Source organism: Salvia miltiorrhiza, chromosome 3 (genome assembly GCF_028751815.1).
Source record: "Salvia miltiorrhiza cultivar Shanhuang (shh) chromosome 3, IMPLAD_Smil_shh, whole genome shotgun sequence".
Lineage (NCBI taxonomy): Eukaryota > Viridiplantae > Streptophyta > Magnoliopsida > Lamiales > Lamiaceae > Salvia > Salvia miltiorrhiza.
In genome coordinates, this window is record NC_080389.1 from 35,686,287 (window position 1) to 35,695,478 (window position 9,192).

A 9,192-nucleotide genomic window follows, 5' to 3' on the forward strand; every position below is an offset into this window, starting at 1 on the left:
ATAACCACCATTCATTCACAAATCCGAAATTCTCATCGAAAACCTTATTCTCTTCCACAAATTCATACAAATTAGAAAGATTCGAGACAAAAAACTAAGCATAGAAAGACTAATCTCGCCCAATTGAAAATATAAGCACAACAAAACACCCCCCCCCCCACACTTAAAGCATGCCATGTCCTCAGGGCACAAAAGAAATAAGAAGAGTTGAGAAAACGTCCCTGATTATCGGCATTGAGAAACTGAAGCATCGTGCGAGGTGGTGAAGAGGGGAATTCGTTGTCTGTGCAGAGTAGAGACGGCAGCGCTGAAAACATGAAAACCTCCAGAATCATAGTATCCGCAAAGCAACCGAAACTTAGGAAAATACAAAACAAAAACGTAAAACAAAGAACAAGAAAAACAAAAACAAAAACCAAACCAACGGTGGGTTGCCTCCCACCAAGCGCTAGAGTTAGAGTCGTCAGCCCGACGTAGAGGATCCCTTAACCAAAATCGCTATGAAACGTCAGCTGAATTAGTCCTCGCGAAAGCACATCATCCTCCAGTTCAGCTGCGAGTCCTCTTAATGAGCAAGCAGAGCTCATCACATTCATCATTCTCTCGAACCAAGAGCTATGTCGAGATCTCTCCTCTTTCTTCTCGTCCAAAAGTGGTGCACTCTGCACTCTGCTCTGATATGTTGATTTCTCTGGCGAGACTTTCATTCCTCTGGTCTGACCTTTGATTTCTCTGCTCTGGGATTTGATTTCTCTGCTCTGACATTCGGTTCCTCTGACTATTGGTTTCTCTGGCGAATAGGATTCCTCTGGCGCTTATGATTCCTCTGGCGATTGGTTTCTCTGGTCTGGAGATTGACTTCGCTGCACTGGAGATTGACTTCGCTGTACTAGAGATTGACTTCTCTGGCCTGGCTTGGTTCCGCTGCTCTGGCTCTGGAGCATTTCTCTGGCTTCCCATTTCGCTGCTCTGGCATGCGGGGCTTCGCTTCTCTGACATGCCAGAGTATGCACAAAAGCGTACTTCTTAGCCCAAACTCTCCAAAATTTGCACTCTTCATCTCGAAATCCTAAATCTCCTGCAAAGCATAAAATACACCATAAAACGCACCAATTTCCAGAAGATTATCTTAAAATAAAGCTCATACAAACCCCTAAAATTAGAACAATTAAGCATAAATCATGGCGCACTAAGAACACGACACGTGACATAGGGTTTCCAAGGCCTTCTAAGGCAAAATACATGCAGGGATAATATGAAAATAAATTTTTTGAATATTTAAAAAAATATTAATCTTTTGTTTACTCGGTGGCTGCCTTGATTATGCATATAATTGAACACAAATATGTATATAATTAAACACAAAAATATGCATTGCACTAAGCGACCTGACATGTACCTCTCACCGCTGCTCACTGCTTGCTGTCTTAATTATGAATATAATTGAGCACAAATATGCATATATATATATATATATATATATATATATATATATATATATATATATAAACACAAAAATGTATATAGTTAAACACAAATATACATTAATGTATTTTGCCACCGAATGGAAAAAAAAAATATTTTTTATTTTTTAATATTCAAAATTTTTATTCCTACGTGTATTTTGTCTTAGAAGGTCTGTGCTACGAGTCACGTTTTTAGTGCGCCACATGAACAAAATATGTAATCTAGAATTAATACTTATTTAAGGTTTGGGTACTATATAATCTATTTCCTATATAAATATAGGAGATGGCTACGATATAAATACTTCTTAACATATAAAATAAAAACTAGCTAAAATGTATATATGAATTATATGTAGAATGCGTATGAATTCGCTGTGTAAATATATGAATTGCGAAAAATACATTTTTTGCTACCTATGAGATCCGAACTCGAAACCATGAATTCATCCAATAAGGTGATGAATCAACCGTAGATCTTGATGATGTAAGGATTGAAAACAATTCTTATTTTATATTTTAAAAGGTTTTTTATTTTATCCCATCTCTATATATATAGGGGTGCACTCCAGTGAGATTGCTATTTTTCGTGAGATCATGAGTACAATAAATAAGATAATATGTAGTATTGAATAAGGTACTATATACTGATGAATAACGATATTAAAAAAATTGGTAAAATTTTCGCTCCCTCCAGGATTCGGACCCTGATAAAAAATTTCATCCTCTAAATAAATATCAATAGTAGGATACATGAAATCAACACCCATAAATTAATCTAAGATCACATCATATATAAAAGATTTTATTTGAACGTTCGCCTATATATATATATATATATATATATATATATATATATATATATATATATATATATATAGGGATGTCAATCGGGCTGGCCCACTCGGTTTCGGGTCGGTCCATTCGGTTTCGGGTTATTTTTGGTTCGGGCTAGTCGATTTTTTTATTTTTCGGGCTAAAATTTTTCGACCCTAACCCTAACCCACTCGGTTTCAGGCTAGCCCGTTCGGGCCCGCAAGTTTACGATTTTTTATATGTTTAATTTTTTTTATAGATAACCATATTCTTGTAATAAAAATATGTCGTATTTTTTAAATCAAGATATTTGGTCTTGTGTTAGATACAAAAATTAGTGTTATTTTAACGTAAGTTTACATGATATCTAACTTTAACTTTGTTTTCGATAAAAATTGTACATAGATTTAATATAAATGACTATTTTTCTTTGACTTTTATATCATAAATGTTTGTTATTAACGGTTAGAAAAAATCAAAATATATTCTACAAGCATCAAAATATTTTTATCAAACTAAAAAGTAAAGTATTAAAATTTAAAAATTAATTATTAAGAAAGTGTTCGGTTAATCGGGTCAACCCACTCGATTTTCGGGTCAATCCTATTGGGCTCGGGCTTTTTTCGGTTCGGATTATTCGGGCTAAATTTTTTTCAGGCTTAAAATTTTCAGCCCTAATCCTCCTTTTTTAATCAGTCTATTCAGATCGATCCATCGATTTCGGGCTTTTTTGACATCCCCATATATATATATATATATTATCAAATATAAAGTATGACTGACATTGTAAATATATTTGTAGCTTTATCTATAAGAGAAGAAAATTGTGGATATGTCCACCAACTTTACTTTATAAGTTTGCAATCTATTAATTTATGTTGGTGGAGAAAGAGTTATCCAAGCGTTTCGCTTTTTGTTTCTTTATTGGGGGGTGGAGTACGATGAATCTTTGCCGGCTTCTCATAATTTTCTTGTTCTTCTGCTCACGAATTTAGGAGCTGGACTTAATACAAGCTATCTTTCTTATTTACTCCCATATTGTATCCTGTTTTTTTTAAGTGTCCCATTGAAAAAAAAATACATATATCAAGAAAAATAAAGTATTATCTTTGTGTCTATATTTATTATTTTTAAAGTGTAATAAATTTATTTTTCAATTATTTTTGTGAGTATTTGACTAACTAATGAGCTGCTCTCACCTTTTAGAATCGTTAAAATACAAAACATATAACTATTCCATTAAAATTGTTAATTAGTTCTATACGTATGCAATCTTCACATCTTTTAATTTAATTCAAATGCCGCTAATAATTTCGTCCAACGCCAAAATCATAAAAAAATATTTAAATATAAATTTTTTATGATGATATAAAATAGAGAGTACTCAGTCAATAATGGAATCTTCTCATGTTTAAAAAAATTATCAGCAAAATGATTCCAAACTCATACCACCCCTCACAGTTGCAAAAAATTGATTTGAATTCTACAATTGATTTTGTTGAAAATAATTCACCAATAAAAATTGGTAATCACCATAGTTTTGATCTCAACTCCGACGCTACAACTGATGAAGGTCATGAGCATCTAAAGGGATTCAACAAATGCATTTCATTGCGTTGGAAGGGTTAATGCACAAAAATAATTGCTATCTTGTGATATTAAAGAAAAAGAGTAAAGTAGGAACTTTGTCATTTTTTCATTTTCAAATTTTAAAATAAGACACTTAAAATAAAATAGAGGGAGTATTCATTTAAGATTTAGAATATATGTACAATATTAAGACAGTCTATAATTATTATTGTTTGATTACGAAGCCGACTAGATTATAATTAATTAGAGTTCATGGGGTTGGCCGAATTCTAGTAAATCAAAATTTTTCTCTTCTTTAGAAATAGCCTCTCATTGTAATTTGTATAGGATTTTTCTTGTGTACTTCTTTTCTTTTTTCTTAAAAAAAAAACTTTTCATCATTGTTTTGTGTTATTTCCTAACAATCAATACAATTTAACCCTCGAAAATAGATAATCTAATTCATAAGCTAGCTTGTTATAGCGAAGATATATATATGCTTTAACCGGGTGTGTTTACTTTGATAGAAAAGGTTAGAAAAAGTATATTTTCCATCATTTTCACATGTTTTCTATGATGGATAATTTTCTGCGGTCAGACTGGAAAATTTATTCGGGCAGCCCCTTTTCACTCTTTTTCTCACAAATGTTGGATAATATTATCCTATTAGAAGGATGTGAAAATATTTTCCAACATTTCAATTTGTTTATCTATCTATTTCTAACAAAGTAAACACATGATAAAAAAAAAAAGGAGAAAAAGATAATATTATCTCACATTTTTTTATCCATAATTTTCAAATGAAAATTTACTACCAAAGTAAACACATCCTATAGAGAAAAACCTCCAACGACATATTCCCTTCTAGTTAGGGATGTCAATCCAGCCCGAAACTCGTGGGCCGACCCGAATAACTCTAGAAAATTAGAGGGTTAGGGTTGAAAAATCGTAACCCGATTATAAATCAGGCTAATCAGGCTAGCCCGTTCGGGCCGACGGGTTGAAGCGGGCCAGCCCGTTGGGCTACTGATTTTTTTTTTTTTAATTTGAATTTTAAAATACATTAAAGTTTAGGCTTTTAGGGTTTGAGATTTTTTTTAGATGCTTTTTTTCTTTAATTTCAAACTATTGTTGAATATTTTATTTTTATTTTTTACAAAGTTGAACATTTTATTGTTATTAACTTATTTTATATAGTCTAAAAAAAACTTATTTTATATGTTATGTAATCTTGAATATATTATATTTTTGGATTTCATGCTTTGCTATATAATTTATAGAAACAATGTAGTCAAATGGCCATAATGAAGATTGAAAATCAATTTTTGGCCCCTAATCTTAAAACATCAAAATATGGCCATTAATTAGGTGGTATGCCTAATTTGCCTTTTTTACTCGGCAACTGGGGTGATTGCTCGGCCGTTGGAAGCTTATGGGTGAGTTGCGCGCTCGCGGGGAAAAGCCAGCGCCCGCTGCGCGTATGGCACTTATGGCATTAAAATGCCATAAGTGCCATACGCATTATTTTATTACTTGATTTTATTTTGAATTTCTGTTGGCACTTATGGCACTAATAGTGCCATAAGTGCCAAAAGAACCATTTTAAACACTTCCCCGTAGGATTTAGATATTCCATTTAGGGTTTAGATGTTCGATTTAGGGTTTAGATTATCCATTTAGGGTTTAGATGATCCATTTATGATTTCTTGATTCTATTACTGTTGTTTCTGTTGCACGTATGACACTTATGGCACTATTAGTGCCATAAGTGCCAAAAGGAAGTTGTATGAAATGGCATGCGGCAACTATCTCGGTGGAAATAAAAGTCTAAAGTTGCCAAGGAAGTTGTAATCAAATTCAAACTTCTAGAATAAAACCTCATCACTTCTCAAAAATTGCTATAACTTGTTGTAGGCTTGTAGCCTATGTTGTGAGACAAAACGCTGCAAAGTGTACTAGGTAAGGGAGGAATATTCACAAAAAAGAAAAACACAAATAAATCAAAGCAACAAAATCATTACAAATGATTTTTTTGTTCACATCAATTCTCTCTCTTAGGAGGGATTTTGATTTTAATTTTTTTCATTTTTCCATATAAACAATTTAGTATTGATTTATTATTAGTTTCATATTTTCAATGATAATTCTCTATTTCTCTCTCAACATGAAAATCACAAATGAAAACATGAAATTTTTCTATAAATAAGTAGATTTTTTTTTATTTCTTTTTTCCTATAAATAAGTAGAATTTTATTTTCATTTTAATCTTTCTTTTTTCCTAAATAAATTGCACTTTGGTGTTATGTATACAATACTCAAAATGAGATTGACTTAGATATGTTTTACAATATATAAATTTAATTGGTATATACAATACTCATTAAATTTAATATTATACTCATTGAGCTGATAATATTGTTATTATATAATATTTCAAATCAACTACTAGAATTTAAATTAATAGAAATTACTTTTTATTACCAATTAATCTGATTTATAAATGATGATATTTTGACATTTTTGCATAATTTAAAAAATTAAAAATGATAAATATGTTATATTGAATTTTCATTTTATGTCTATTGAAACGAGACATCGAAATAAAATAATGTGGTCTATTAAAATGAGACGATGAAAGTAAGTCTTTCACACTTAATTTGATTTTACTTTGCATTTTTATTCTTTTTTCCCACTCTCCCATTATCTCTATTTTATATATATTTTTTCTAAAGATCATCAAACTTGATTTATGAAGAAATATTTAACATGCATCTTAAATTTAAGTTCGTGACAAAATATTTAATAAGGTATCAAAATCATAAAAAATGAATTTAAATCGAATAAATTATGAAAACTTTAAAATATTTTATTTTCTCTGTCTTTGTTAAAGTCCTACAGCTTTTATTTATGTATGAAATATTTATTTATTTATTATGATATGTAATACTATATAATAATAATAATGTGTAATGTTAATTTTCAAATGATTTAAAATTATTTAATAAGTATAATTATCATTACACTTTATACAGAGTTAAAAATTTATGTTATTAAATTCGAAAGTTTACTGAGTATTGATATGAATTATTTTATTTTATTTTATTTTTAAAATATATTTTGCATTTATTTATATTTTTAATTTAATTTAATATTTATACCTATTTATTTAAGGTGTTATTGCCAGAAAATACATATACTTTGTCAATTTTCTGGTTTATATCATGACCTTATAATTTGGCCAGAAAATACATCAATTTTCAATTTAATTGCAATTATAACATGACTTTATAGTCTGGCCAGAAAATACACCAAGTTTTAATTTATTCTCAATTATAACATGACCTTATTTAGATTTATTTTCATCATAGATGTATTAATATTTATTGTATTTATATTAAATTGTTATGTATAAAATATTTTTAATTGATTGATTAATTTTTATAAAAATTAAGTTAGATGATTAATTATTTCATAATAATTATTTCATAATATATATATATATATATATATATATATATATATATATGTATGTATATATATATGTATGTATATATATATGTATGTATGTATTTTTAAGCCATCAATATAATATCTTGTTATATATATATATATACATTTTCAACACACAAATATATATATATATATATATATATATTTGATTTTAATATTCTATTAATATATTATATATATAATAAGTACTTATTTATTTAAATTATGAAATTATAAAACATTAGGACCAATAAAAAATTACGTACGTATATAATAGAAACTATGTTAAAAAATAAATAATATTATATATTATTTACATATAGATGTATATTTATCAAATATATATGTATTTATATATAGTATATTGTGAGATGAAAAGAAAATTAAAAATATTTAATGTATTAAACTTGGTATTATTATACTAAATTAATTACAAGGTCATGTTATAATTAAGAATAAATTGAAACTTGGTGTATTTTCTGGCCAGACTATAAAGTCATGTTATAATTGCAATTGAATTGAAAATTGATGTATTTTCTGGCCAAATTATAAGGTCATGATATAAACCAGAAAATTGACAAAGTATATGTATTTTCTGGCAATAACCCCTTTATTTAAATATGTCGTTAAATTTTTATGTTCGTTGTGCATTGCACGAATGGACTTACCAGTTATAGATTAATTGATAGTTTCCAATCTCTAACTTCTCTTTATTATTTGTAGGCCTTTTTTCACTTGCCTTTAGAGGGATATAATTTAGTTATGAACGAAATAAAATTAATGAACAACTGTATGAGAATGAGATATTTTGTAGTTATAATGAAAAATACTCCTTAAAATAAAAATTTGTAGGAGCAAATGGTCCCGGCGGGGCTCGAACCCGCGACCTTCGGCTCATAAGACCAACGCTCTAACCAACTGAGCTACGGGACCGCTCATGTTGTAAAATGAGTAAGCTATTATTGAAAGAATGTCTTATCATTTTTTAAAGATGCCAAATATATTAATCACATTTTTTGTTTGAAATTCGATTCCACGTATTCTTCTAGTTCAAATTGTAAGGGTTTAAGGTCCTGTCAATTTCCATAAAGTTGTTCGTATACGTAGTTTGGTGTTGGCCAGTCTTGTTTGTGATTATTCGCTGTGTAGACAAACAAACAGAATTTCAACTATATAGTAATGGGTAATAATAGTAATTAAATGAACATGAATGAGCTTGCTATGAGAAATTTATGCTTTCTATTGTGTTTTTAAGATAAACAGCTGCAAATATAATTGGTTTAGGAGTTGCTGTGAGAAGTTTAAGCTTTCTCTTGTGTTGGGGCTAGAAGTTGCTGTGTGAAAATAGAATATGAACTTGAAATAACCCGAGAAAGATATTAAGGGTGTTTGGCTGAGTTTATAAGCTTATTTAAAGTGTTTGGCAGAATAAGTTTGGTGAAGCCTCACACCAACACCTAATCTAAACCTTATTTAACCGACGAGAATCACATGTGTTGTGAAAGAGACCGCGGAAAACTAGTGAAAAACTTGTTGAAAAACTTCAGAAAACTTCAGAACACTATTTTGTATTTCGTGGAACTTAACTTGTGAAGAAGGTTACAATGAGTATTTATAGGAATTTACAAGGATAAAGGGTACATTAGACTTTCTACTCTAATCCACGTACTCCACATGCTAGAGTACGTGCCTAGGTCATTATCGGAGGAATATTCTTTACTAACTAACTTTGCAGCTTTACAAATGTTGCGTGCTATTCATGACAGCGCAGTCTGGTGTCGTGCTCCCCTGCGGAGGCATCATGCTAATGCTGTGTGGCAGTCTGCGCAGGCGGTACCTTAACATAGCTTGG

General features: G+C 29.8%; 1 non-coding gene across 1 annotated transcript; it reads right to left on the bottom strand.

The window, feature by feature from the left end:
* Positions 1-8,199: 8,199 nt before the first annotated feature.
* On the bottom strand, positions 8,200-8,273 carry TRNAI-UAU (transfer RNA isoleucine (anticodon UAU)). Its single transcript has one exon. It is a non-coding gene; the product is annotated as a tRNA-Ile (tRNA).
* Between the last annotated feature and the right edge of the window lie 919 nt (positions 8,274-9,192).